This window comes from Adiantum capillus-veneris, chromosome 12 (assembly GCF_014529385.1).
Source record: "Adiantum capillus-veneris isolate H3 chromosome 12, ASM1452938v2, whole genome shotgun sequence".
NCBI lineage: Eukaryota > Viridiplantae > Streptophyta > Polypodiopsida > Polypodiales > Pteridaceae > Adiantum > Adiantum capillus-veneris.
In genome coordinates this window covers 15,270,754-15,298,317 of record NC_140942.1, presented here as the reverse complement: position 1 = coordinate 15,298,317, position 27,564 = coordinate 15,270,754, and the positions used below count along the sequence as shown (strand labels likewise).

Here is a 27,564-nt window from a genome sequence, read left to right as displayed (position 1 = left end):
TATCACCCAATATGAGCTCCACCTTGCTATTCAGAATTCTCTCTTCAAAGAATTTTTTAAAATTTGTAGCTAATTCAATGTCAGACTTGAGCTTATAAGAGGGTCCCCTAGGTTTACCTTGCTTTTTGTCCTTAGGTGCATCCTCCATCACCACTTCAGGAGCGGGCTTAGGAGCAGGACTTTCTTCTTTCTTGCTGATGTTGAACCTCGTTGTCCTCTTCGATGTCCCAGGAGCTTCTTCATCTCTTTTCCACTTTTCCTCCGCCATAGCCTCATTAGATTGAGACTTTGCAATGAACGCATACACCGAGAGGGAATCCACTAGATCAGTCCACCCTGTGGTTTCTCTAATTGAATTCCCTACTTGCCGCAACTTCCCATAAGTTACCTATCCAGTTTCTGCTATCTTCAAAGCATAAGGCCATATTTGACCTTTGGTACCTGCACCATCATCATCACCCTTGCCGCGCAGACTTGCAGCCCATATGTAGCTGCCTCCACAAGAGCAACATTATGCTGAATCTCTTCAACTATCTTCTTCATGCCGCCCCTATTGAAGTTCAGGCGGAGCATCTCACCTGTTGCCCTAAGATGTATCTTCTTGTCCTTCCAGAACACCACATTCCTTTTATATGCTTCATCAAAATCATCACATTCTTTAACATACTTGTGGTCTTCACTGTCACACCACATGCATCAGTCCCAGCCTTTGCGTGGTGGTGATAGTCGACTTTCGGAAATCAACGAAAAAAAGAGAAAAAAAAACTCATTTCACCCCCCCACTCTCAGTAACCCCCCATCGTAGCTTATTTTTTTCCCCCCCGCCCTACGGGCATGGGACAAAAACTCCCTCTCTCTCTCTCTCTCTCTCTCTCTCATTTTCCCTACATACCCCTTTCCCTAATATCTCTCTCTCTCAATTTACCCTCCTCGGCCAGGCAGAAGCCTTAAAAAAAAAAAAGAAAATCCTGACCCCTCTCTTGTGCTCCCTCTATGTGAGCTGCATGGAAACCCCTCCCCCCTTCTGCTCTCCGCATTCTTACACTCACCCTTACATTCCCCCTCACATTACCCCCCCCCCCCCCCCCCCCTTTGGCCCGCTAATATTCTCTCCCCGACCCCTCCTCCCTCTTCCCCACCCGCTCGCCTCACCCTCCATCGGCCTCATTCCCCCCTCCTCTTGGCCCGTGGATATATTCCCTCACTCCACCATTGACTTATCCCCCCCCCTCGTCCTCAATCTCCCATGCAAGACAATGAACCCCCCCCCTCTCCCTCTCACCCACACATCTCCCATACCCCGCTCCTCACCTCATCCCTCTCCCTCACTCTCTCTCTCTCTCTCTTATCCCAAAACCTCACCCCTCCCTCTCCCTCACACACTCTCTCTCAAGGCTCAGCGCGGATACTCTCGCTCCCTCTCACCCGGGCGCTCAGGCCATGCAAGCAAAGACAATCCTCCCTCTCTCTCCCTCTCACGGGCAGCATCGCATAGGACCACCCACACACACAACACACACACACACACACATAATCACCCCCCCTCTCCCCTCTCTCCCATCGACGCACACCCACACACACAACACCCACACAGCCACCCATTCACCTCGCGCAGGCAGCAGTCCGCAATACACACACACACCCTACCTACACACACACACACACACACCACACACTCTCTATCCCTATTACCCCCCCCCCCCCCCCCCCCCCCACCCATCTACCTTGCACAGAAAACAGGCCGCCGGCCATCCGCCAGAAGAAAAAAAAAATTCAAAATAACTATATATATACATTATATATATATATAGCCCCCCCTTTCCCACGCACGTTTTCGCACACACATACCTATACAAAACACACACACCCGCCCTCATGCACGAATACATACACACACAAACACACACACACACACACACACATATACGCACTGCATGACGGATACAACAAAGATGACATCAACAAACAAAAGAAGAGGGATCCAAAGCACGCGCCGCCAACAGCAAAAAGCAAAAATGCACCGAAGGCATGCCCGACCGGCTCTGAAAAGAAGTACGCTCGACACCAATGCACCAGCAGCATGCCATTCGCCGACAACACGAAACCATGACGTCATCCCAGTAATTTATAGGTTATTTCCATCATTATCTTCATTTTTCACCCGAGCGATTGTAAATTTCCATTTTTTTTGTAAATATCCTCTCTCTAGGTGATGGTCACAAACGCCCACCTAGAGATTCCCATCTTTTAATAACCTCCCAAAACAAAGCAAGGGTCAACCACACCGGGCCCACCACTTGCTTTGTCTCCCTGATCAAGCTTACCCTAACCACACTGAGATTACCATAATCCAAGCAGTCAACACCTATAAATTGGCATTGAGAGGTCACTATCGAGGGGGGGGGGGGGCAATTCATGAGGAACCAAGCATTTGGTAGAGTGTAGAGGGAAGGATTGACACTATGACCATCACGGGGAGGGGGCTTGTGTGTTGGGTTTGCCTTGGGAATTGCACCATGCGAAGGGAACCACATCCACCTCTCGACTCCAATGGTCGATGCACACACGTATGCACGCTCTTGGTGGTAAGTATTCACAATCATTGAGCCGCCTTAGAGAACGAACCAAGTAGGTTACACCACCTCCTCCCCCTACCTCTCTACCACCACGGCATGCCACCTTGTAAATATTTCAGAAATAGTTCACCCTCACACCCCCGAGAGTTTTCATCATTTGCAGATATTCTCTCTCTCTCTCTCTCTCTCAATGTGTAGGCTTGCGGTGTTCATATCATCATGGTTTTGTGTCCTAGCCACTCAAAGCTAGGTGGTGCCCCCTGTTCACTTTACCATGGCAGGCTCAAAGCGTGCCATTCGGCCCCCGGCGTTTTAGAGGCCATCGGTGTTTGGGGTCTACTTTGTGTCCGTCATTTGGTGCCCCCACGGAGGAGGGCTTTTCTAAGACCCTTCAGTTTACAATGCTGAAAGTGAAGCCCACTATCAATCATGGATGAGTGGCTGAAGGAGTTTTCTAACTGGAGGACGGAAGAAGAGGAGACGAAGGAGGCACTAGCCGCCTTCATTGAGGTGCTACTACCAGGCTGCAGTGTCATCAGCGTTCAAGAGGTAAATTCTCCATCTCGTGTCGCTCGTTCTAACTATAAATCGAAAGCATCACGTGGGAGATTGGTGAAGTGCCATCACTGTTGTCAACCAAGGCACACGGTCGATGAGTGCCAGCAACGAAGGCAGCGAAAGGGCTGAAGTTATCTACATCCACATTCAAGCGAAGAAATCATTCACGTCAAGGAAGGGAAGCAAACGGTGAGGCCTCTTTTCCATAAAGAAACTGCAGCCAAAGATATAATTCCAAAGTGGCCTAAAGGCGCTGCTCGAGCCAAAGGCAAGGAGAAGATGGGCTTGCGTGGAAACACATGACCCCGAAGGGAGAGGCATCTGGCCAAGAAAGTGCTTCAAGCTTAGAGAGCCGGGTTGTACCCACTTTGTCAAAGAAGAAGACATCCGAAGCTAAGCGACGGAAGGTCACCTACCGATTTGCACGACGCATGCGACTGCTACCAATCCACTTCGACAATCCAGAAGAAGAAGTGGTGAGAAGATTCCCATGTCCTAGAGAAGAGTGGTTCGGCTACTGCTCTCGCTGTTTTGGGAAGCAAGTTGAGGATCTTCCTCATCTCCCTGTACAAATAATCCTGAAGAAGCTCTCTACCATGGGAGAGATCGAGTGGGCTGGAGACGAGCTGCAGATGAATGGAGTAGAATTCATGCAACACGTTGATTACGGAAATTACCTACAATTGCTATTAGCAAAAGGCTGGGAGTGGTCAGACGCGTCGCCATCATCCCGTACGTGCTGAGCAACGAAGGAAAGGTAGAGCCCATGAAAGGCGACGACTTCTTGTGGATGTGCTGACTCATCAACACTGGAACGGTAAGGATATAAGTAAGTATTCCACCCTCTGTGCATAATGGAAAACGGGCCGACGACATTCCCGTTCAGATTCCTGCAGCATATGCATGTGAATATCTATGTAGATAGGAAAGTCTTCTACCAACAGAAGATCGTTTACCTATTCGATGCGGCGGTACTAGGAGAAATCCTCAATTCCCCAAACCCTATCATTCTCCCCATATTAGATTACCATCATTCCTTTAACACTAGAATGGTAACAGGACACTTTTATGTCCTTGGACACTTTTGTGTCCTGTTAAGTGACCAATTTGCTTGAATTATTTGAAGAGTATGAAAATGAATTTCTAGGTGCCATATATCCACAAAGTTGCCTTATGAGCTGAAAAAAACTTAGCATTTTTTTTGAGTATCGATCTCACCATTAACCTTACTCTTGCACAACATTTTTGAACCTAAACTATGTGAAAAAACGTGTCCTGTTTTTGGCTTTTTTTTCAAATTTTGGCAACTATACCACTCTAAGCTTCATGTTTGTGAGTTTTAGATGGCTAGAGGTTAGGCCTTCATAGTTCTCAACATGTTTTGATGCTTTTAGGGAGAGCTAAGTGTTAAAATTGAAAGTTATGACCAATTTACAAGAATTGCATAACCCTGTTTTTTTGGCCAAAATTAACACTTTTATGATTTTTTTGGTGCCTTTCTTGATATCCAAATTCAATTTTGATTGTGTAAGTGTAATGTATAACATAAATCTAATCTTCCTTGAGTTTTGGGGGATCTAATATGCTATATAGTATAGTGTATGATGATGGTTGAGTTTTTTGATTGTTGAAGAATACGATACATTTTAGAGTAGCAAGTATAACTTTCTCAATATTGCTAGTTTCTTAGGCCAATTGTGTGTATTTTGTAGGTAGTAACCATATCTAATCATAGACTACAAACTTGGCTAGATATTGAGTAGTTTCTATGGGTTTCTATGGGTCATAATGCTAAACCCAATTTTTTCATGTTTGCTGTATTTAGCACTTTATCATTGCCCCTAAGGTTCCAATTGTAAGAGATCCATTATACTTTTGACATGCTCCATGGCTCCTTTTGAATCCAAAGGCCCAAAGGGAACTAAGAAAACATGTACATAGTATCTGTATTGATCGTGACTATAGAAACTTTGATGATAGGTCCGCAGAATGGCAAAAATGCAACTTTTTTGTACCTATTTTTTTTGGCCAAAACAAAAATAGTGAGGTAAAAGAAACCATATGTTTTGGTCACCAACCCATTGAAGTTAACGGGGCATTTTATCTCATGTCCTACAAAAATCCCCACTCTTATTTATATGCAATCAACCGTAAGAAATTGCTCTTTTGGTCAAAATGCACTCGCCCATCAACTTTGGAGGCTTGTAGTGACCAAGGGATGAGAAAAATTACAAGTTTCTCATTTTTTCCATATGTAGTAGTTATTGAACTATAAGCTCATGAAAGGATTTTTCAAAATGAGTGGATCTACTATGGTTTTGGAAATTTTTTCCAAAACCCTGAAAGGACACTTTTATGTCCTGTTAGGTTACCATTCTAGTGTTAATGTCTCTATTTTTATCCTGTTTTAACCTATCCATCCACCCCTGTAAAAAGCCGCTATGAGCCGCTGTGGTTGATGTATAAAAAAAAAAAAAAAGAGAGAAAAAGAAAAAGTTTGTAACTTCCCGAGTCACCACCATGGCAAGTGTTTCTTTCCCCACGTTCAGTGGAAAGAAGGGAGAGGATCTCACCACTGACTTTTTGGATGATTTTGACATTGCTTGTGTCATCTCCAACAAAGATGATGACGCTTCACAACTTCGAATTTTTCCTCTACTAATGAAAGTAGAGGCCAAGTCCTGGTATAATGCATTGCCCCAGGCTACCAAGAATGCATGGGATGTGTTAAGGGCTGCTTTTGTAAAGAGGTTTGGTGGAGGCACAACCTCGGAGAAGCTATGGCAGCTACTGACAGAATTAAAACAGGGAGGCTTGCTGGAGTATGCCACCTACGAGTCAAAGTTTGTGGACTTATGGGAGAGATGGGTTGACACACTGGAGGAAGGCGAAGGAGCGCCTAATTTCCTAAAGAAGGACCGTTTCATTGCTGGTCTATGGTCGCCGCTTAGAGAGAAGGTGAAGGGAAGGTTTCCTGCAACATATGAGTTGGCAGTCGAAGTAGCCCGCCTTAAAGACAAGAAGCTGTGCATGCAAGCAAGAGTAAACGAGTCAGAGGAAACAAGCTCGGCCTGACCAACCCCAGTGACTGCAACATCCAATCATAGAGTCCAACCACAGGAGGCATCAGAAGAACAACAAGACCTACTGAGTCGCATCACCACCCAACTAGAGAGTTTATTTATGCATCTGGTGCAGCAAGGGCATGCATTTGGCAGAAACCCACAACAAGGAAGGGGACAACGAAGGCAGAACCCAGAGTACCACTGTTACAACTGCGGGGAAGACGGCCATGGAATGTACTACTGTCCACACCTGAGGAGGCAGAATTTCAATAGAGGGGGGAGACAGAATCAGATCTCTCCGCCAAGAGCAAGACCACCACCACCTAGGCATCTAGGACCAATCCGACCGGTCCAAATCCTGCGACCACCTGTACAATAGCAACCACCACCCCAACCTCTCATTCCGCCACTACCCCCACCACCTGCTGTGAACCAAGTGGTTAGTGTTATTAGCTTAGAGGCTAAAGGGAAGGCGAAGGTAGAAGAGTCAGCTCGAGAGAAGCACAAAGAAAAAGCGAAGGTAGAAGAAGTGGATGCTATGGGAGTGAAGCGTGTGAGGCGCGAGGAGGCATCTCAAAAAGAAAAGAAGATGAAAGGGAAGGCCGAGTCCGGCCAGCAAGCAGCTAAACCACGGCAGGAGATAGACATCATGAACTTCTCACTAGGTGAGTATGCACAACCCTATGACTTAGTTCAGGATGTGTTAATGCAGGGCCCGAAGATAACTTGGACCCAATTACTCCACCTTGCACCCAGAATGAGGAGGCAATGGACAAAAATGGTAAGTACCAGGAAATCAAGACCACAGAGAGCTGGGGCTATCTCTGGTAGGGATCTCGACGACATCCTGCCAACCATGGACGCTCGCATCAAAGGGCAACGGATTTCAAATGTCTACATAGATGGTGGCGCGCAAATATTCGTCATGAGTGAAAAGATGATGCACCATCTAGCCAAGATGGCAAACAATGTAAGAGTAAAATGCGTAGGCATTGTAAATGCGGTCAAAGTAAAAGCATTCAATACAGAAGTGGAGGTAGACATCTTCGTCATGCCACACAAAGGGGAGGGCTACCCCATCATTCTTGGAAGGCCTTGGCTTATGGCTATGGAAGCTAAACAAGACTGCAGCACCGGGATGATCCAGGTGAAGGATGTTAAAGGGAAGTCCATATTCTACGCCACGAGGACTCGAAAGCAGCGCAACATGATCTTGGAGTCTTCAGAAGACGAGTCCACCAGCGACTACTCATCTACCTCAGGAGAAGACACAACCACCACCGACAGGAGTGATAGTAGCATCAAGGTAATGGGAGTCATTCTTAAAAACCCAGACAGATTAACGCAATCTGAAGCAACCTCGGCAAACCAAGAGGGATCATCAGGTATGCAGTCATTGGAGGATGCAGGCAAGCTACAAAAAATTCTCTCAAATGAGTTAACCAATGAAGAAAGGAAGGAGTACGTCTCCATGTTAGGAAACTTCAATACTTTGTTCATTGATGGCTATGATAAGATCACAGGAATTACAGTAGTGCAACACCACATAAAGCTCAAGGAAGGCAGTAAACCCGTAGTACAAAAGCTCAGAAGACTTGGAGTAATCCAACAAGAGGCATTGCTTAAAGAAGTGAGAAGTTTGCTACAAGCAGGTTTCATCTACCCAATCGAAGCTCAGAATGGGTCTCCCCAGTAGTAGTCACAAAAAAAAAAATGGTAAGTGGAGAGTCTGTGTGGATTATAAACCTCTGAATGCAACCACGAAGAGAGACCACTTTCCCCTCTCATTCCAGGATGAAATACTCAATGAAGTGGCAGGTCACGAACGCTACACAGTATGCGATGGCTACTCAGGATACTTCCAGATTAGCATTGCGGAGGAGGATAAGAAGAAGACAACCTTCATCACACCTTGGGGATGTTTTGCCTACAGAGTGATGCCGTTTGGCCTCACTAACGCCCCAACCATGTTTCAATGCTATGTGACTTTTGTTTTCCAACCCTACTTCGGAACATCAATACGGGTTTTCATAGATGATTTTTGTATCTACAGCTCACGAGCCCTTCATTTAAGCAAAGTCTATGATGACTTCACCAGGCTGCAAACCTTGGGTGGCCGACTCAACGTGGACAAGTGTCACACTGGTGAGAGAAAAGTCACTCTCCTTGGTCATGTAATTTCAGCAAAGGGAATCGAGGCTGACCCTAGCAAGATTCAGGCTCTGGTATCTTTATCATCACCCACCACCGCCAAGCAGCTGGTTTCTTTCCTTCTGAAGGTAAGATTCTTAAGCAGGTTCATTCACCTACTATCTCAAGTGGTCCTTCCCCTACAACAACTCACCCAGAGGGATGTTTTCTCATGGAGTGAAGAGAATGAGCAGCAATTTACTAATGTGAAGCAAATCCTAGCTAAGCTTCCCACTATTTCACCTCCTAAGTGGGACGAGCCATTTTATGTGAACTCTAGTGTGGGAAATGATACACTGGGAGCACTGCTAATGCAAAAGAATCTCGGCCAAAACTTCTTTCATGCGCCCTATTTACTTCTCTAGTCAAGTCATGACCCCATTAGAAAAAGGATTCACCGGAGTAGAACACATGGTTCTGGCACTAATGTTTGCTACCACAAAGTTCCGTTCCTATCTTTTGCCTAGACCATTTGTAATCCTGACAATGGAAGAGGTTTTCCCATATGTAATGCAACACATGGATGTCTCATCTAGGATCTCAAAGTGGTCAATTAGACTACAAGAGTTTGACTACACCATGCAAGTAGAAAACTCCACCAGGGCTAGTTTAGCGGGAATTCTCACTCATCGCCATTATGCGAAGAAGCTGAAGGTCAACATGGAAGCAAAGGAAGGAACACCAGCGAGAGAAAGTCCTAAGCTAGAGAGAGCTCAGTCTCTTTTCTTTGACGGAGCATACAAGAGAACAATGGATCAGTCTGCAGCAAGCATGGTCAATTTCAATGAACAACAAGAAAGAGTATTCTCCATGGGGAAGTTATTACACTCCCACTCCAACAATGAAGCAGAATATGAAGCCCTAATCCTTGGGTTGGAACAATGTATTTCACAAAAAATTCAGCGTCTAAATGTGTTCGGCGATGCTTTCCTTTTGATAAGGCAGATAAATGGAACCTGGGAGTGCAAAAATCAGGTTTTACTTGGTCAAATTCGCCAAGCGAAGGACCCTATGAAGAAGTTTGAAGCAGTGAAGCTCTTCCATGTCCCTAGAACAGAAAATCAGGAGGCAGATGCACTAGCTAAAGAAAGAATACAAGATGTTCCCGTAGGAGCAATCAAATTAAAACTACCCCTCTTCCAAGGTAGTGATGCTATGCTTGATATCATCAGATTTCTGGATACAGGAGAATGTCCATAGCAGGACACACTAAAGGCCAAAAACAATGGCTGGTAAGGAAGGCTACTAGATACCGCCTTATAGATGACCACTTGTATTGTAAGGGCAAAGATCAAATTCTCAGGCGGGTGCCAACCTCCAGTGAAATCACAGAGGTAATTTCAAGTTGCCATGACGACGTCTGCGGCGGTCATTTTGCTCTAGATATCACCAGTAGGAAGATTCTACAGGCAGGATACTTTTGGCCTAGTTTGAACAGAGATGTACACCATTCTTGTAAAAACATGTAAGGCTTGTCAAGTGGCCAATGATCGCACGTTAACCTACGAGCCACAAACCCCTATCATTTCATATGGTTCTTTTGAGAAATGGGGAATAGATGCAATCGGTCCCATACCAAGGGCCCAATGAGGTAAACTGTACATCATAGTGGGTGTAGACTACATGACGCAATGGGCAGAAGCAATGGCCACCACCCGCATTACAGCCCAAGAGGTGGCAAAGTTCATTTTTGAGCATATCGTTTGCCGTTTTGGCACTCCTCTTGAAATAATATCAGAGAGAGGACCAAGATTCAGAGGTGATTTAGTGGAAGAACTGATGAAGAAGTTAGGCATCACACGTCGGCATTCCACACCATACTACCCACAATGCAATGGTCTGGTAGAGAAGGTAAATGGAATGATTTTCAAAATCATCACAGAACAGGTGAACAACCACACAGGAGACTGGGATAAACATCTCATGGCAGCTCTTTGGGCCAATAGAACAACGTTCCGAACATCACTAGGTTTCACTCCTTTCCATCTAGTTTATGGGAAGGAGGCAATTCTACCCATTGAGGTACAAAAAGGCAGCTTATGAGTCTTGGCTAGCCATACACACCGTCCAATTGTAAACCTCCGAAACCACATCTTGGATCTAGAGAGACTCGAACTGGATAGAGAAGAAGCAATCAATCACTATGCAGCACAGGTAGAACGACGCCGACTCACTTTCAATCAAGGGCTTAAAGAGAAAGGGCTGGAAAGAGGCATGCTAGTACTGCGATACGTCAACAGATTTGACACTAGGAAGGATAAGGAAATTCAACCCAGATGGGAAGGGCCATTCATCATCAAGAAGTGCTATGACAACGGCAGCTATAAGCTGATGGAAGCACATGGGAGAATTCACAAGACTAGAGTCAATGGATGGAGACTAAAACGGTATTTTCTAAGGTTTGACCCAGAATTCGTGCTAGACATTCCAGAAGAGGGAGAACCCTCTAACTCTACAGCTGAAGAAGCAGAAGAAGGTCTAGCAGCATGAATGCCTCTAGCCAAAAGGGAGAGGGCTACTGATAGCCGACTTTGGGAAATCAAAAAAAAAAAGAGAAAAAAAACTCATTTCACCCTGCCACTCTCAGTAACCCCCCAACGTAGCTTATTTTTCCCCCCCGCCGCCCTACGGGCATTGGATAAAAACTCTCTCTCTCTCTCTCTCTCTCTCTCTCTCTCTCTCTCTCTCTCTCTCTCTCTCATTTTCCCTACATACCCCTTTCCCTAATATCTCTCTCTCTCAATTTACCCTCCCCGGCCAGGCAGAAGCCCTAAAAAAAAAAACAAAAACTCCCGACCCCTCTCTCGTGCTCCCTCTGTGTGAGCCGCATGGAAACCCCTCCCCCCTTCTGCTCTCCGCATTCTTACACTCACCCTTACATCCCCCCCCCCCCCACTCATTCCCCCCCCCTTTGGCCCGCTAATATTCTCTCCCCGACCCCTCCTCCCTCTTCCCCACCCGCTCGCCTCACCCTCCATCGGCTTCATTCCCCTCTCCTCCACCTCATTCCCCCCCCCTCTTGGCCCGCGGATATATTCCCTCACTCCACCATTGACTTATCCCCCCCCCCTTCGTCCTCAAGCTTCCATGCAAGACAATGAACCCCCCCCCCCCTCTCCCTCTCACCCACACATCTCCCATACCCCACTCCTCACCTCATCCCTCTCCCTCTCTCTCTCTCTCTCTCTCTCTCTCTCTCTCTCTCTCTCTCTCTCTCTCTCTCTCTCTCTCTCTCTCTCTCTCTTATCCCAAAACCTCACCCCTCCCTCTCCCTCACACACTCTCTCTCAAGGCTCAACGCGGATACTCTCGCTCTCTCTCACCAAGGCGCCCAAGCCACACACGCAAGGACAATCCTCCCTCTCTCTCCCTCTCACGGGCAGCGTTGCATAGGACCACCCACACACATAACACACACACACACACACACACACACACACACAATCACCTCCCCCCCGGTCCCCTCTCTCCCATCGGCGCTGTGTGCAGCAGTCCGCAAAGCACCCACACACCCACCCATTCACCTCGCGCAAGCAGCAGTCTGCAATACACACACACACACACAATACACACACACACCCTACCTATACACACACACACACCACACACACTCTCTATCCCTATTACCCCCCCCCCCCCCCCCCCCCCCCACATCTACCTTGCGCAGAAAACAAGCCGCCGGCCATCCGCTAGAAGAAAAACAAAAAAAACAAAATAACTATATATATACATTATATATATATATAGCCCCCCCCTTCCCACGCACGTTTTCGCACACACATACCTATACAAAACACACACACCCGCCCTCATGAACCAATACATACACACACACACACACACACGCATATATGCACTGCACCACACATTCAACGAAGAAAAGGACTACGACATCAACAAACAAAAGAAGAGGGATCCAAAGCACGCGCCGCCAACAACAAAAAGAGAAAACGTGCCGAAGGCATGCCCGGCCCGACTCCCAAAATAAGTACGCTCAACACCGACGCACCATCAGCACGCCATTCGCCGGCAACACCCAACCAGGATGCCATCCCAGTAATTTATAGGTTATTTCCATCATTATCTTAAATTTTAACCCGAGCCATTGTAAATTTCCATTTTTTTTGTAAATATCCTCTCTCTAGGTGATGGTCACAAAGGCCGACCTAGAGATTCCGATCCCATCTTTTAATAACCTCCCAAAACAAAGCAAAGGTCAACCACACTGGGCCCACCACTTGCTTTGTCTCCCCGATTAAGCTTACCCTAACCACATTGGGATTACCATAATCCAAGCAACCAACACCTATAAATTGGCACTGAGAGGTCACTATCGGGGGGGGGGGGGCAATTCATGAGGAACCAAGCATTTGGTAGAGTGTAGTGGGAAGGATTGACACTATCACCATCACGGGGAGGGGGCTTGTGTGTTGGGTTTGCCTTGGGAGTTTCATCATGCGAAGGAAACCACATCCACCTCTGGACTCCAATGGTCGATGCACACACGTATGTGCGCTCTTGGTGGTAAGTATTCACAATCATTGAGTCGCCTTAGAGAACGCACCAAGTAGGTTACACCACCTCCTCCCCCTACCTCTCTACCACCACGGCATGCCACGTTGTAAATATTGCAGAAATAATTCACCCTCACACCCCGAGGGTTTTCATCATTTGCAGATATTCTCTCTCTCTCTCTCTGTCTCACTCTCTCTGTCTCTCTCTCTCTCTCTCTCTCTCTCTCTCTCTCTCTCTCTCTCTCTCTCTCTCTCTCTCTCTCTCTCTCTCTCTCTCTCTCTCGGTGTGTAGGCTTGCGGTGTTCATATCGTAGTGGTTTTGAATCCTAGCCACTCAAAGCTAGGTGGTGCCCCCTGTTCACTTTACCGTGGCAGGCTCGAGGCGCGCCATTCGGTCCCCGGCGGTTTAGAGGCCATCGGGGTTCGGGGTCCGCTTTGCCTCCGTTAGTGGCTGCTCTCTAGGATCGGATGTAGACCCCTTTGCAGGTAGTCCATCAAATTTAACAGCTTTAAAATTTAAATTCAATTCTTGAATACCTTTCACCAATTTTTCAAGAACTGGCTCCTCCACTCTAAGTATTGTCGAGGTTGTTTTCTCTTTAGGTTCCTCCTCCGCCACATCCATGATGTCAGCCACGATCAACTTCTTGACTCTCATCTATCATTTCACGATCATGTTGACTGCTTCTATGACTACTTCTAGTCGGATGTTAAGCCCAATTCTCCAGTTGGATCCTCTAGCAACTTCACTAAACTCCTCTGAAGTTGAGGATCAGCAGCCTGAATGAACAGCTCAACCTTCTGATCCCTCTTTGAACGTTGCTCTATCGAGGACAGTTGCTCTAATTTCTTCTCAAATTCCCGCAATAACTCTCGTGCATACATATTTTTGTTCTTCTTCTGCACCTAGTTCATGAAACTTTGCCTGGTTACTCTTTGAGAATCCTCCAGGAAGTATTCCTCTTGAAGTGCCTTCTGAAAATCCTTCCAATTCGGGCCTTGAAGCACCTGAATTTCTTTAATTCGACTCCTAAGTTCTGGCTCCGCAATCAAATGGAGCCCTTCCACTGCATTATGATCATCAATTCCAATCTCTTCCATTGCCTGCTCATAGATATTGCAAAATTTGCTAATATCCCGGCCTTCAAATCGATACAATTTATCGGTAACTGTGTACCGATCTTTATAGATCCTCTCCTGCAAATGGTACTGCTGTTGGGCATGTTGCTGTTGTTGCATGTAAGCAACAAACTGCTGCATGGCAGCCTCCTACGGTGTCGACATCCTTCTTCACCACATTGCTCACCCCGGCTCGTTTTGCATTGGGCTCACCAACAATGTCGGGGGATAGTTGTACAAAAGGTGAGCCGGGAAGGCACCGGGCCCCTGGCTATGAGAGGTGCGGGAAAAAGGTGTAGCATATGCAATTACCGACAACAGAGTTTAAAACAAACAGTCTATCTAATTTCTAGTTAATCGAGAGAGGTTAATAAATCACTATAGAAGCTTAAATGATCTTTACAAGAAGAAACCTGGCTTAAATCAGGTGCTTAAACAAGAAAGTGATAAAACTCTGCTTACTCTTCCCTCCTGCTCCTTGATTCGAATGGCTAATGGGATTCGAGCAGGTTTCGAATGTCTAATGAGGCTTAGGCTTGAGGGATTCAAGAGGTTAAGGATTAACTCAGCTTAAGAGCGCTTAGAGAGTAGGTTATAGGGAGCTTATGACCTTAAGCTTGAGCCTTCCCATAAGGTTTTGATGGTATGTGAGGTTAAGAGCCAATTAAAGATGGCTTAAGAGGTTTTTAATGAGGGCTTAGGAGGTTTGAGAGCTTTAGGATGGCTTGAGGTTGAATTTGGGAGATTAGCGAGCTTAAGAGCTTGATTATGCAAGCTTTAGAGCTTAAGAGATTAAGACATTATGAGGAGATTAAGAATATGGAGATTATGAGGAGCTTAAGAGCTTCTAGCTTATAAGGAGATTAAGAATATGGAGATTATGAGGAGCTTACGAACTTGTAGCTTATGAGGAGGTTAAGAATATGGAGATTATGAGGAGCTTAAGAACTTGTAGCTTATGAGGAGGAGAGTCGCTTAAACAACCCCAATTCCCCTTTTATAGAGCACCCCACCTTCCCTTGCATGGCTTTCTCTTTCTATATTTGGCTTACCCATTAGCGACGTCGCTAATGGGTAGTTGACGTGGCGCAGAAACCCTCTTATGTCGTGGCAGCCCGAGTTCGGATTGCATGAAATTGTGTGAAACTTATGCCAAAAAGGGGCGCCCCATCCTGCTCTTCGCTTCTCTTCTCTACGGCGACCCTAGCCGAAGCCTAAGCTGGCCGCTAAGTCTTCAACTTCCCCTTCCCTGCACTCTGTTCGCTGCCCTCGTTGATGCAATGTCTCTATTATTTCCTTATTCACACTAGATTTAAAGGAAACCCCTTTAATGGCTTAGTGGGCGGCCACACTAATTTAAAGCTCTTGGGTGGTCGGCTTTAAGTTGGTGGGCGGCCTTGCATTGGGTTGGCCCCACATTAAGCATTCATATCGGCAAGGCATTGCTTCCTTCATTGGCGGCATTCGGGACACTTACCTGCCATGTAGTGTCGGCATTTGGCACAGTTACTAGCCATGCAGTGTCGGCATTCGGCACACTTACAGGCCATGCAGTGTCGGCTAAGGCTAAGCTTGGGACTTCAGGTCCGGAACATATGTCGGCCAAGGCAAAGCCTAGCACCTCTTTTTTTATCTTCTAGCAAGTCGTAGCCGTGTTGGCATTTCTCCACAATCATTGCATTCCAAAACCTGGGTAAAACTCAAAATAGCACTCCGACTGAGCCGACCAGACTGGTACGGAACTGGTCCTTGGTGCATCTTAAACGGTCAATAACTTGACAACCGTAAAATCTGATCACTGATCTGAAAGTTGCCCAATCCGGTACTGATCTGCAATCGATTCAAATTAAAACTTCCTATCTGTAGCTCCGATTGATGAGCCTTAAAGACAGGCTGGTAGACACATTGAGTACTTCAACTCTGATTAATATAATCCCAGCTATAAACACTTCAAGAATACTCACTGTTTAGCATTACCAAGGCATCTTTTGGCCCTTAGATCCCAATCTGATGCACTTTTAGCTTAAAAATTGGCTTGTTAGCAAGCCCTTATAACTCGTGAACAATCATGCAGGATTCAAATACACATGACCGACATTCCTTTGCTTATTTTCTCTCCATGGGAGCAAAGCGGCACGGCAGCGTGTGCAAGCTGCTGTGCACTCCACCCAACAGTAGGTCTCTCTCTCTCGGCTCTCGCACTTGCACTCGCACATGCTTCCCGTGGCACCTTCAAATACTATGCCAAAGTAGAATTATTGGACATTGACAAATATGTATCCGAAAACCTCTGGCAATAGTCATCCAAGGTGTATTCCTTGATCATTCCAAGATGATTCCAAGCAATGATGACATCCTTGGACCCCTTAGGACCCCTCGATCCATCTTCTAGGTCCAATTTCTTGTCCTCTTGACACGTTCCTTTCAGTTGGGTATACCATGTCACCAACTATTGACAATACAACCTATATAGGATTTGGGCACAAAAGAGACTACATATAGAGAGCATTTTGTCCTGCTCATAGAGGATGGGTTCTTATCTAGACTGGCCCACGATGTGCTATTGGATAGTTTTGAAGATCATCACATTAGTTGGAGATTGAGAGTGGCCAGTATTGAGGATTTCAGCTCAGTCTAGGTTGTATAATCTATGTCAAAGAGAGCCAGAGACACAACTTCACTATATATTCTATTGTACAACATACTGTGAGAAACGTGGCCTCTTTCACTACCTCTTTAAAGAGGTTTGTGAGCCTCTATCTTGAGTTATGAGATACTATGAGGTACTAGGATCAAAGATGTCTTGGCTCGATCTATCAATTGGAGATTCAACAATATCGAGTAGGGTTATTGAAAGAGAGGCTCACACACCGATAGACACACCCAGAGACAATATACAATTTTCTTCCATCTAGAGATTGAGCAGAGAGGAGGAATACATGGCACATCACTAGCAAAGGCATACTGTAGCAAAGATGGGGAGATCTAGGAGGCCCAGGATGAGGGGATGCTCCCATCAATGGAGGAGGATGTAGTAGAGGATCAGATCTATATTAGCAATACATGGGAGATGCCCTACATAAACTCTCATCATGGAGGACATCGACACAATCATGTAGTGATCAATGCAAGCCATCTCTGGATTCTGATATGAATAATCACCAATGAGATACACACCCACTTCTTGTATGGGTACCTCTCACGCTCTTCATACCCACGTTTTACAAATCTAATAGTGTTTTTTTTTAGTTAGTTTCTTTTTTTCTTTTTTATCCATACCTTGTATCAGATTCACCATGATGTATTTTTCTAGTCTCATAGGTCAATATGGCCTTTAGAAGACGCTAATATAACATTTCATTTCATTCATTCATATATATATATATATATATATATTGGCAAGACATGGGAGACGCCCTATGTGGAATTTCATTATGGAGAACATCAACGCAATCATGTAGAAATTGATAAAAGCCATTTTTAGATACACATAATCCATTATCTATGAAACACACCCAATTTTTGCATATGTACCACTCATGCTCTTGATACCCACCTTTTACAACTCTAGAGTTCTGTCTAGCTCATAGAGAATGGGTTCTTATCTACGCCTGCCTAAATGGACCCTCACCTGTCCCACGGATTATGATGTGCTAGTGGAGGATAGATTTGGATGTGATAGGTTTTAGGGTTAGGGTTTTTGCATCGAGGTCATAGATGAATCGGATCAATGTGTTTGTTTGGCCTACCCCAAACTCAATCTCCCTAGGAAGGTTGTCCATGCCAATCTCTTGTTCAAAGCCAAGATTCTCTTTGACGTGAACAATGCTCTCTATGTGATATTTTCATATGAAGTCGAGCGTCTACATGGTGCTAGGAATATCTATGTGACCTTCAAGTCTTAAACTAACTTTATTGAGTTTTATAGGAATTGACAGAGAGGCCTCAAGACTACTAGAGCAGAAGAAACTGAAGTTATCAGATGCGTCCAAAGTGTATTAAAAAAAAACTCCTATATTCATTTTTTGTTGAACTAATTATGATTTTTCTAAAATTTCACTTAACTAGATATACCTGATAAATGTTGCTATAGAATATTGTCGAGAACATTATGTTTAGCATAAAGGATTGTAATGTAGAGAGATCCACAATCACTACAAGAATCCTTTTGTTGCTGTGACACTCGATCAAAAAATTAGCGGGCATCACTTATGGGACGCTTTGTACATTTCTTACCAAATTTATTGAAACATTGCTAACATTTTTGCTAAGCCTGTTGCAAATCGCAGTGCTTAAGTGACACTAGTTTTGTGATGCTCTTAGCAATGTCTACAAAATGTATAACATCACTAAAGCGACGATGTCGCACGAGCAATGCCCACAGCTTCAAAAAAATTCTGCAAAGAAGCCGCGAGGAGCCATTGAGATCCCGCGACTTCTTTGATATAGACAATGTTCATTGGCACTTGACTTATAGAGCTCAAAGAACACCCCCCCCCCCCCCCCCCCCCCCCCCCACACACACACACATGCAAACACAGAATATTGCAATTTCTTTTGGTCACATAACAACAAAAATATGCTAATCTGGTGAACATGATGTAGGCAACCACGTCAATAGCTGGGGACTGATGGACCACAACAAGGACAAAATATGAGGCCAAGCAGTTAATAATTGATATTTGTATAGAGGCCGGTGTTTTCGGCATTGAACGTTTTTTGTATTGTATATCATATGCTTCAATAGAAGATAAACAAATGATGTACCAATTTTTTGGTAAATAAAAACTCTCCATTTGCAGTGACAATTGAATATTTAATGTAACACAGGATTCCCTTATATTTGGAAATTCCAAGTTGAAATACAGGACGATTTTTTTCGAAGGTTAAAAAGATTTGCTGCAAGAATCCTTAAAAAAGGGGGGATGACTTTCCCTATGTATGAGGGGAATTAAATAAACTCTTTTTCATAATCTCAATAGAGTTTTGAAAAGAGAAAGATAAGCTTTTGGAGGCTTTTAGTACCTTCCTAGCTAAACTACCCATTATTGATGCCCAAGATAGCTCAGATCTTGACTTTTATTTTACTTCTCTATCCACTATTGTGAACAAGTTGTATTTTATCAATAACCTCCCTACTATCCCTATAGAAATTAAGCACTCAGAAAAGGTCATCAATCCTCTTTTAGATTTAGACCTTCTAGAAGAAGAGGAGAAAGAAGCGCTCAACTTTTAAGAAGATGCAAACAATTTATTCTCAGAAAGAGAAGTTTCTAAGCTCTTTTCAGTAGTAATCCCAATACTACTACCCAGGCAAGTTGAGTTGGATGCTATTTGACTCAAACACAAACTTTGGGATTATGAAATCTTAAACCAGTGAGCACCTTTCACAATTTCCTCTCTAGGCTTGCTCTGTAGCATACCCACAAATATTGTAGAGCAATGTAAAACCCTTGCTTTACATTCCAAACATATTTTATCACAAGATTTTCTTTTCGAGCTTAAGCAGGTCAAATTATCCGATGTTGATGGAAAAAAGTGTTCAAGCTCTTCTATCATTGCCTGCACCAAGGGACTTTCTCTCATGGATAGGGCAAAGGATCAAAAGCGGTTTTTGAGAAACTGTTGAAATTCTTATAGACCTTTTCTCAAGTGCCAATGCAAAAGGGTGGATGAAAATTCCAATTTTTCCTCTTCTATCATTTGGTTTGACCAATCTTTATGGTACGTATTCCAGAATCTACCAAGGTTCTTTCAATTTTCTTCAGGACTAGCACAAGTATACACTTTTATAGCTTGGGTGGTCTCATTTGCAACAGAATTAAGGCATGCTTTGGTCATTTATTATCAGTTTCACGAGCACATGCTAGAAGCAGCTAAAGGACTAGTACTATACACACCAAGGACTCCACTTCTTCAAAAGATACACAACACACCAGTATCCAACACAATTGGAACATTGCTCAAACCTCCCAAAGGTAAAGAGATATTAAAAAAGATTACACACACACACCAAGAAACATGGCATCAACAAGTAAGATTAACCAAGGCAATTTAGAGGATCCGAGGACTATGAGGACACTCCCAAGGCACTTGAATACTCAAATTTTGAAGACCAAGTACGCTCACTTACTACAAGAAATAATGGTTCGCTACATCTTGAGCGCACTATTAAGATGCATGGGAGATTTATTCACATATTGTTTTGTAATAAATATATGGATTTTATCAACCCCAAGGTTTTTTTTCAAACAATGATAAATGATTTTCACATCGTTAAAGATTTGTCTATGATGAGGATTTGTTTTGGTTGGAAATATACCAATAACTTGAACCATACACTTTACAAACCAACTTCGGTATTTGCCAATGAGTTTGATGAAACACAACCATGTGGTTGCTTAACTCATAAACAACTTTCTAACTTTCTAGTGGAATTTGAACCCTTTGGAAAACATGTAATCACCACAGACCCTAATATAGCTAGACATAAAATCTTCCAAGAATTTATTAGGAAAGGATTAAACCACATTCCATTAGTACCTGTAAACCCTACCTCAATAGTAAGAGAACTTGGTAAGATATGGAATGCTTTATGTCCCCTCTTGGGATGTGAGGATAGTATAGCACATCACAATTATAGCCATAGTTTAGTTAATGAGTCCTTTTCCCAAAGATTTCCCTATCACAGGCAAAACCAAACTCCATGGTACAAAAACACAAACTTAATGGATGAAATTCAATATATTTTACAATATTTATATATTTGTGGACTAGATAAATCCGCACAAACTCTGCTATTTATATGTAAAAGGCTTATTCGTTTAGGAGCAAGAAGGAGGTTGGAAACCCCTAAATTTGGTCTTCTCTCTTCAAATGAGGAAGAAATTTGTCAAGCCATAGTATCTTATACCGAAGAAATTGGGTTAGAAGCACCATTGGAATACTCACTCCCATATCTTATGGGAAATTTTAAAATGCAAAAAATGGATTTTAGATGGATCACTAATGCACATAATTGTGTATTTACGTACTCTGGCTCCAACTTTAATCACTAAATTACTCAAAGGAGTAACCCAAGGTTTTTTGGAGTACAACTGAAAAAATACACAAAAAGATACACACATTTTTTGGGATACAAACCAATGGATATTGGATGATCAATAATCAATACAATTTTTTGATTAATTTACCAAAACATATCACAGACATTCATTCATTTGATGTAACATCATGTTATGAAGCTATCCCGCATAAATGCATGCATGGTTTACTTGAAGTATTTTATTCTATTATTAAACTCATAAAAGCTTTGAAATATCTTGGCTTTAAGCAACACCGTAAGTAGATTAAACTTACCAAAAAGAAGAGTGAAGTGATATGGACATTTGAATACCTACATAATATTAATGAGTTTGTCCTTGATAATTGTTTTACAAAATTAGGTAAACATATTTATCGACAACAAAAAGGTATACAAATGGGATATAATTGCTCCCCATTATGGTGTAATTTATATTTGGCATGGTATGAGATTGAATACATAAAAAAGTTATCTTGTCTTGCACAGTATGATATGTTGAAAGCCTCTTACATTCATGGAGATATATGGATGATCTACTATTTGCTAATAATCCCTTTGTTTTGCAGTTCTTGGATCATAATAGACCCTTGTCCCATGAGGACCCCTTTATAATTTACCCGCTAAAGATTATTGGGATCAAAGACACACATAAGGGAAACCAAGTCACATATTTAAATACATATATCCAATTATGTGAACCAATAGAAGGGTAATATATTACATACACCACATGGAAAAAAGATAAATTACCATGTCCCAATGTCTCATTTATTCATGCAGCCAGTAACCGACCAAAAAAGATGGCATATAATGTATGCATATCACAAGTTCTTCCCATTTTATACAATGCATCCCAGGAATCATATGTGGTAACAGACTTAAATAAACTTATTTCTATGTTTGAAGAAAATGGTTAAAAAAAAGAGAAGATTGTTACATGTATTATAACTTTATTGAAGAAAATAAATTTCTTGGCATTAGATTTACCATTTATACTTTGAAACATAGAATTGGTAGAGCATACATCCACTTGGTGGCCTATCCTCCACCAAGTGTACCTTTTCTCAAGGATGGGGGAGGGCGCACACACACACACACACACACACACACACACACACAATATATATTGACAATCAAGTATTCCCATATTACCACACACACACACACGCACAATATATATTGACAATCAAGTATTCCCATATTACCACACACACACACACACACACACACACACAGAATATTGCAATTTCTTTTGGTCACATAACAACAAAACTATACTAATATGGGGGAACATGACGCATGCAACCACGTCAATAGCTGGGGACTCATGGACCACAACAAGGACAAAATATGAGGCCAAGTAGCTAATAATTGATATTTGTATACAAGCCAGTGTTTTCGGCATTGAATGATTTTTTTATTGTATTTCATATGCTACAATAGAAGATAAATAGACGATGTACCAATTTTTGTGACAATTGAATTTTTCCAGTAACATGGGATTCCTTTAAATTTGGAAATTCCAAGTTGAAATACAGGACGATTTTGTTCAAAGTTAAAAGGATTTGCTGCAAGAATCCTAAAAAAAGGGGGAATGACTTGCCCTAGGTATGAGGGGAATTAAATACCCTCTTTCATTTATTTATTTTTAGATAACAATCTGGTGTGGTTAGGCCATGCATCAAGGCTCACCTAATATGCGGTGCAAGCGGCTTGAAGCCACCGCATAAGCAAGTAAATGCACCGAATTTTTATTGGCTATAAAGCTGCATACACAGAGGCGCTAAATTGCAAAGGTGAGTAAGCTTCTGTAGCGCATAATCTCTTCTCAAGTACCTCATCTCCATAGTATTGCACCTGGCAACAGTTTTGCCAAGTGCTTTTGATAAGCAATATAGCATGTCTATATATTAAGTACCAACAGTATAAGCCTAAATACTTATAACACTATAGCTTGCAAGCTGCATAGAAATACACACATGCAAGGAGTTTACACAACAAGCAACCTGAGCAAAGGTGGGGTGGATATTGTGCGGAATGCCAACGTGTTTTCAAACAATCTACATTTTGTGACAACGCCAAATTGAGATACAACAGAGCCGTAAAGGTAAGACGTATTTAAGTTAACCAATTACATAATTGAATGATGCACATGCATATGTAGAGTAGGGGATTTCCACTTACATAAACATGCATGGGGTCATGTTAGAGAATATCATCCACAGTTGGGTTACAAAAAGAGGAAGCTCCACATACACGTACATGCATATAGGTGGGTAAAGCAATACGTGGTGAATAACCAGCACAAGGATAACACAAAGACACAAACGGGGTTTATTATAGTCATACTTACACATAGGGAATGTTGGGTTTGGCATCCATTTACAAAGGTATGTATGTAAGCACATAAACACATTTGAAAGGCTTCACATCAGCATACAAACAGGTTGTTTAGCATGCATAATTAAAAAAATGTATCATAAAACTAATATCTTTGCCAAAAAATGTGTCATTTGAAGGAAGAAGCAGCCAGGTGGTGCATTACCTTGAACACTAAGTGTGAAAGAGGAGCAATACAGATGTCTATTGCAAGCAATAACCAAGTGAATTGGTATAGAAAGCTTCGAGTACAACTGTTTTATATCTACTTAAACAATGATGTTAAAGATAAAAGTTTCCTCTTTGTCTGCTTTCCTTCATGTTTACTATATAGCATAAAAATGCATCAAGATTTGAAAGAGGGTGTATGATAACCTTCTGTGAGGGCATATGTCATTATGTACGACTGTTTTTTTGAAAAAGGAAAGGTTTTACAAAAAAAATGCTGCCGAAATTTTCACAAATTAAATATAATTATGAAAAAATAGATTGGAAAGATGAGTGTACATACCATAAGGATAGGGGTGCCTTTAAGGCAACATCAAGTATAGATATAAGAATATTAACCTCATGTGTATAACCATTGTTGACAAACAGGGGTACATGTAGACAGCTAGGATGAGCATCACTCGAGACATATTTAAGCTACAACAAATTCGGGACCAGCTCAGGGCAGCACATAAAGAGAAAAAGAGAACCAAGCCAATAGCAATTAGTGACCCTATCTCCAAGCCATGTAAACCCATAAAAAATTTCACAGATTGTAATCGACCCTACTTACATAGACGAGCAAAAGAAAACATAAGATATGTCTAGGAGTATGGTTGGGGTCCGGGGTGTGACAACAATAACAAGGAGTGGAGATTTCTTGATATACCTGTCACCCATTTAGTGCAAACTAATTCTAATTAATTGTACTTGTGGTTGGTTGGCAGGTAAGGATACCTGCTCTCATCTGATAGGAGTTTCGGCTTAAGCTCCTACTTTTTCATGTATCAGAGTAATTTGTAATGAAGTTTATATCAAGAAATTCTTCTTTGTTTTGTTCTCTACACAAAAGGTTTTTGCAAACAGTATTCAAGTCTCTCAGTATATGGTTCTAAATGATGGGATTTTAAACTTAAACACACACACACTTATGCAAAGAGAGAGTCCCATGAAACATAACTGCAATGGCCGCATTTCATTACTCATCAATTGTTTTTAGGTTTTGCTTGCTTGTGAATTGGTGGTGGGCATGGACAAACTAGAGTGCTTTGTTAGCTGCATTGTAGTGTATAGTGCATAGGAGCTGATACAATACGAGGTAGATTAATACTTCTAGTTATGTCTGACATACTTATTGCTTAGGGGAGAGCAAAGGAGGGAGAGAGAGAGAGAGAGAGAGAGAGAGAGAGAGAGAGAGAGAGAGAGCATGTGGGCTGACAAAACGACAGATTCAACAAAACTTCAGGGAGTGCCCAACCAAAGAGTACGAGTTTATGTGGAGATTTTAGTAGACATCATCGACGTAGCAATAAAAATCGCATTTTTAGCATGATAGGAGAGAAGTGAATGTGACGAAGATGGTGGAGATTTCAGAAGAGATGTAGATGGTCATCATAGTGGACGTGAGTGACAGAGTGATGGAGACAATAATGATCGCCATGATGGAATAAATGGAAGAAGATATGATGATCACAACATACATAATCGAGGCATGATGGTTATTGCAATTGACATGGTCGAGATGATAGCACAAGTGAATGTGATCTATATCAAGGGGATCATATGGGTGGGAATCAAAGGACTCTCGGACAACATCATGATTGCAAGCATAGATACAATGGATATGCTTGCATTGATGACTCTTACAAAGACAGAGATCATGAAGGGAGCTTGACCTTGCTGCTAGATTGATAGAAGAAGAAGAACTCAGAAGGAGTAGCGATTGTGGACAAACAATTTCTAGTAATGACAAAGATGATGAATGGAAAGACCAAACCAAGAGGGATGGAATGAAATCACATCTTCGTTGAATCCTCCTCACCTAAGCAAAGGGTAGTGGAGTGTTCTCTTGCCCAAGTGATTGTTAGGGATTGGGATTCTTAAGCTAGTGCAAATAAAGATTAGAGAATGTTAATTAGCAAATGCTAATCACTAAAACATAAAAGTATAACAACAATCCTAGATAGCATAACTTGGAGCTATGATACCACTTGATGGGAATGGGATCGTGCTAGCTATGGTGGATGAAAGAGAAGCATCGTCCACACAAGTGAGTATGTGTTGACTAGATTATCACTCAAGAAAATTAGGTTCCAAGATCAATTAACTTGGACTCATAAGCATGATCTTGAGTATTTACAAAGCCATGACAAGATCACCATAAACAAGGGAGATGTAATGCAAAATAGACTTGTTTTATTCATTCATGAAATGAGCTTTAAGTAGCTCTACAACCTTGCACCACTGCACGTGGGATAATTCCATCTTTCTTCTCATTGACTCATACTCTAGGACACTAGGACAAAGTTCACACCTTAAACAATGTACCAACGATAGCACACTGATGGCAAGTTCAATCTCAAGGTCTCTCTCTCCAAACTTACACTCTTTGGGATAGGTGCCCATTGTCGTCATCGTCATCTTTAGATCTTTTGGAATTTGGGCTAGCATGGTTAGCATGGCGATTGTCATTGTCGTGTTGCTCATGTCTAATGTGATGGCCATCATGTCGATTGTTGTATTCACTTGTTCTATCATCTTGACCATGTGTACCCTGGTTCCCATCAATGCATCAATCATGTCTGCTGCGATCTCATCATCGTAGCTTCTCTGATTTCTACCATTAGCACCCCCTCCTCTCCATCTGAGCTAATACGACAAGAGCCATTTTGACTTCTTTGTTATTCATTTGGCCATCCATCAGGCTGTTGTAGGTGAGCATGTTTGGGATGCACCCCCTTCTTGGGCTTTCATCAAGCCATCCATTACGTTGTTGTAAGTGAGCTTGCTTAAGATGCACCCTCTCTTCTCTGTCTGGGATGCACCCCATTCCTGGGCTTTCATCAAGCCATCCATTAGGTCGTTGTAGGTGACCATGTTTAAGATGCACTTTTCTTCTCTATCTGAGCCAATACTACAGCAAGAGCCTTGGCGACTTCCTTGGCCTTCACCACGCCATCCATCAGGTTGATGTAAGTAACCACATCTATGATGCATCCCATCTTCTCCACTGTGGCCACCAGTATGACAAGAGCCTTGTCAACTTCCTTGGCCTTCAACAAGGCATCCATTAGGCTGATGTAGGTGATCACATCTTGAGTGAATTTACAATTATTTAAGCATCACTACAAAAAGATTCTTGCCAACTTAATTAGCCTTTGGGGGCCTTTGGGAGTGCCGAATATGGTCTTCATTCCTCTGTAGTCATGCACTAGAGAGAATAAAAATTGAAAGGCAAGATTCAATTTCCCAGCTCTTAGAAGGTTATAATATATAAGAATGGTGCAAGTGATGGCATCTACCTTGATTCCTGTTTGGTCAAGGAGAGCCAAAGCCTGGCCTAGAAACTCTATATATGACCTTCACAATGCTATGACTTGAGAAGAGTACCAGCGAGGCTATGATCAAGCATGACATGTAGAAGGGCAGGACAGCCACAAGACAACAAGCCTACAAGGGCATGTGAAAGAAGAGGTGTTTGGCATAGAAAGGAAAGCCTTCCTCACCCAGTTGTCTAATGATGGTAGTGAAAAGAACTGGAAGACGCAATGAGCACAAGGCCGTCCACCACAGGTATGTGAGCTGAGCTGAACCAAAATTTATGTGGGGGCACCACATTTGGTATACATATCGACCAAAGCACCTCTAAGCACAACATGTTTCTCCAATAGGCCGCCATGCTTATCAACCTCATTGTGAATATTCTTGCTCAATGTAATGCCTTACACTATTTCGATGATTGCACCTGGAGCGACGAGCTTTCTACTTTGCATATGGTGAAAACATATACAAAATTCCACAGGCCTACAAGTTACATGCATAGGTGATTGCATTTGAGCGGCATGGCCCTTTTTACTTTCCTGCTGAAAATA

General features: G+C 42.8%; 1 pseudogene; it reads right to left on the bottom strand.

Moving 5' to 3' along the window:
- The window catches only part of LOC147445344 (uncharacterized), a 148,766-nt pseudogene extending 121,456 nt beyond the window's left edge, over positions 1 to 27,310 (bottom strand).
- Between the last annotated feature and the right edge of the window lie 254 nt (positions 27,311 to 27,564).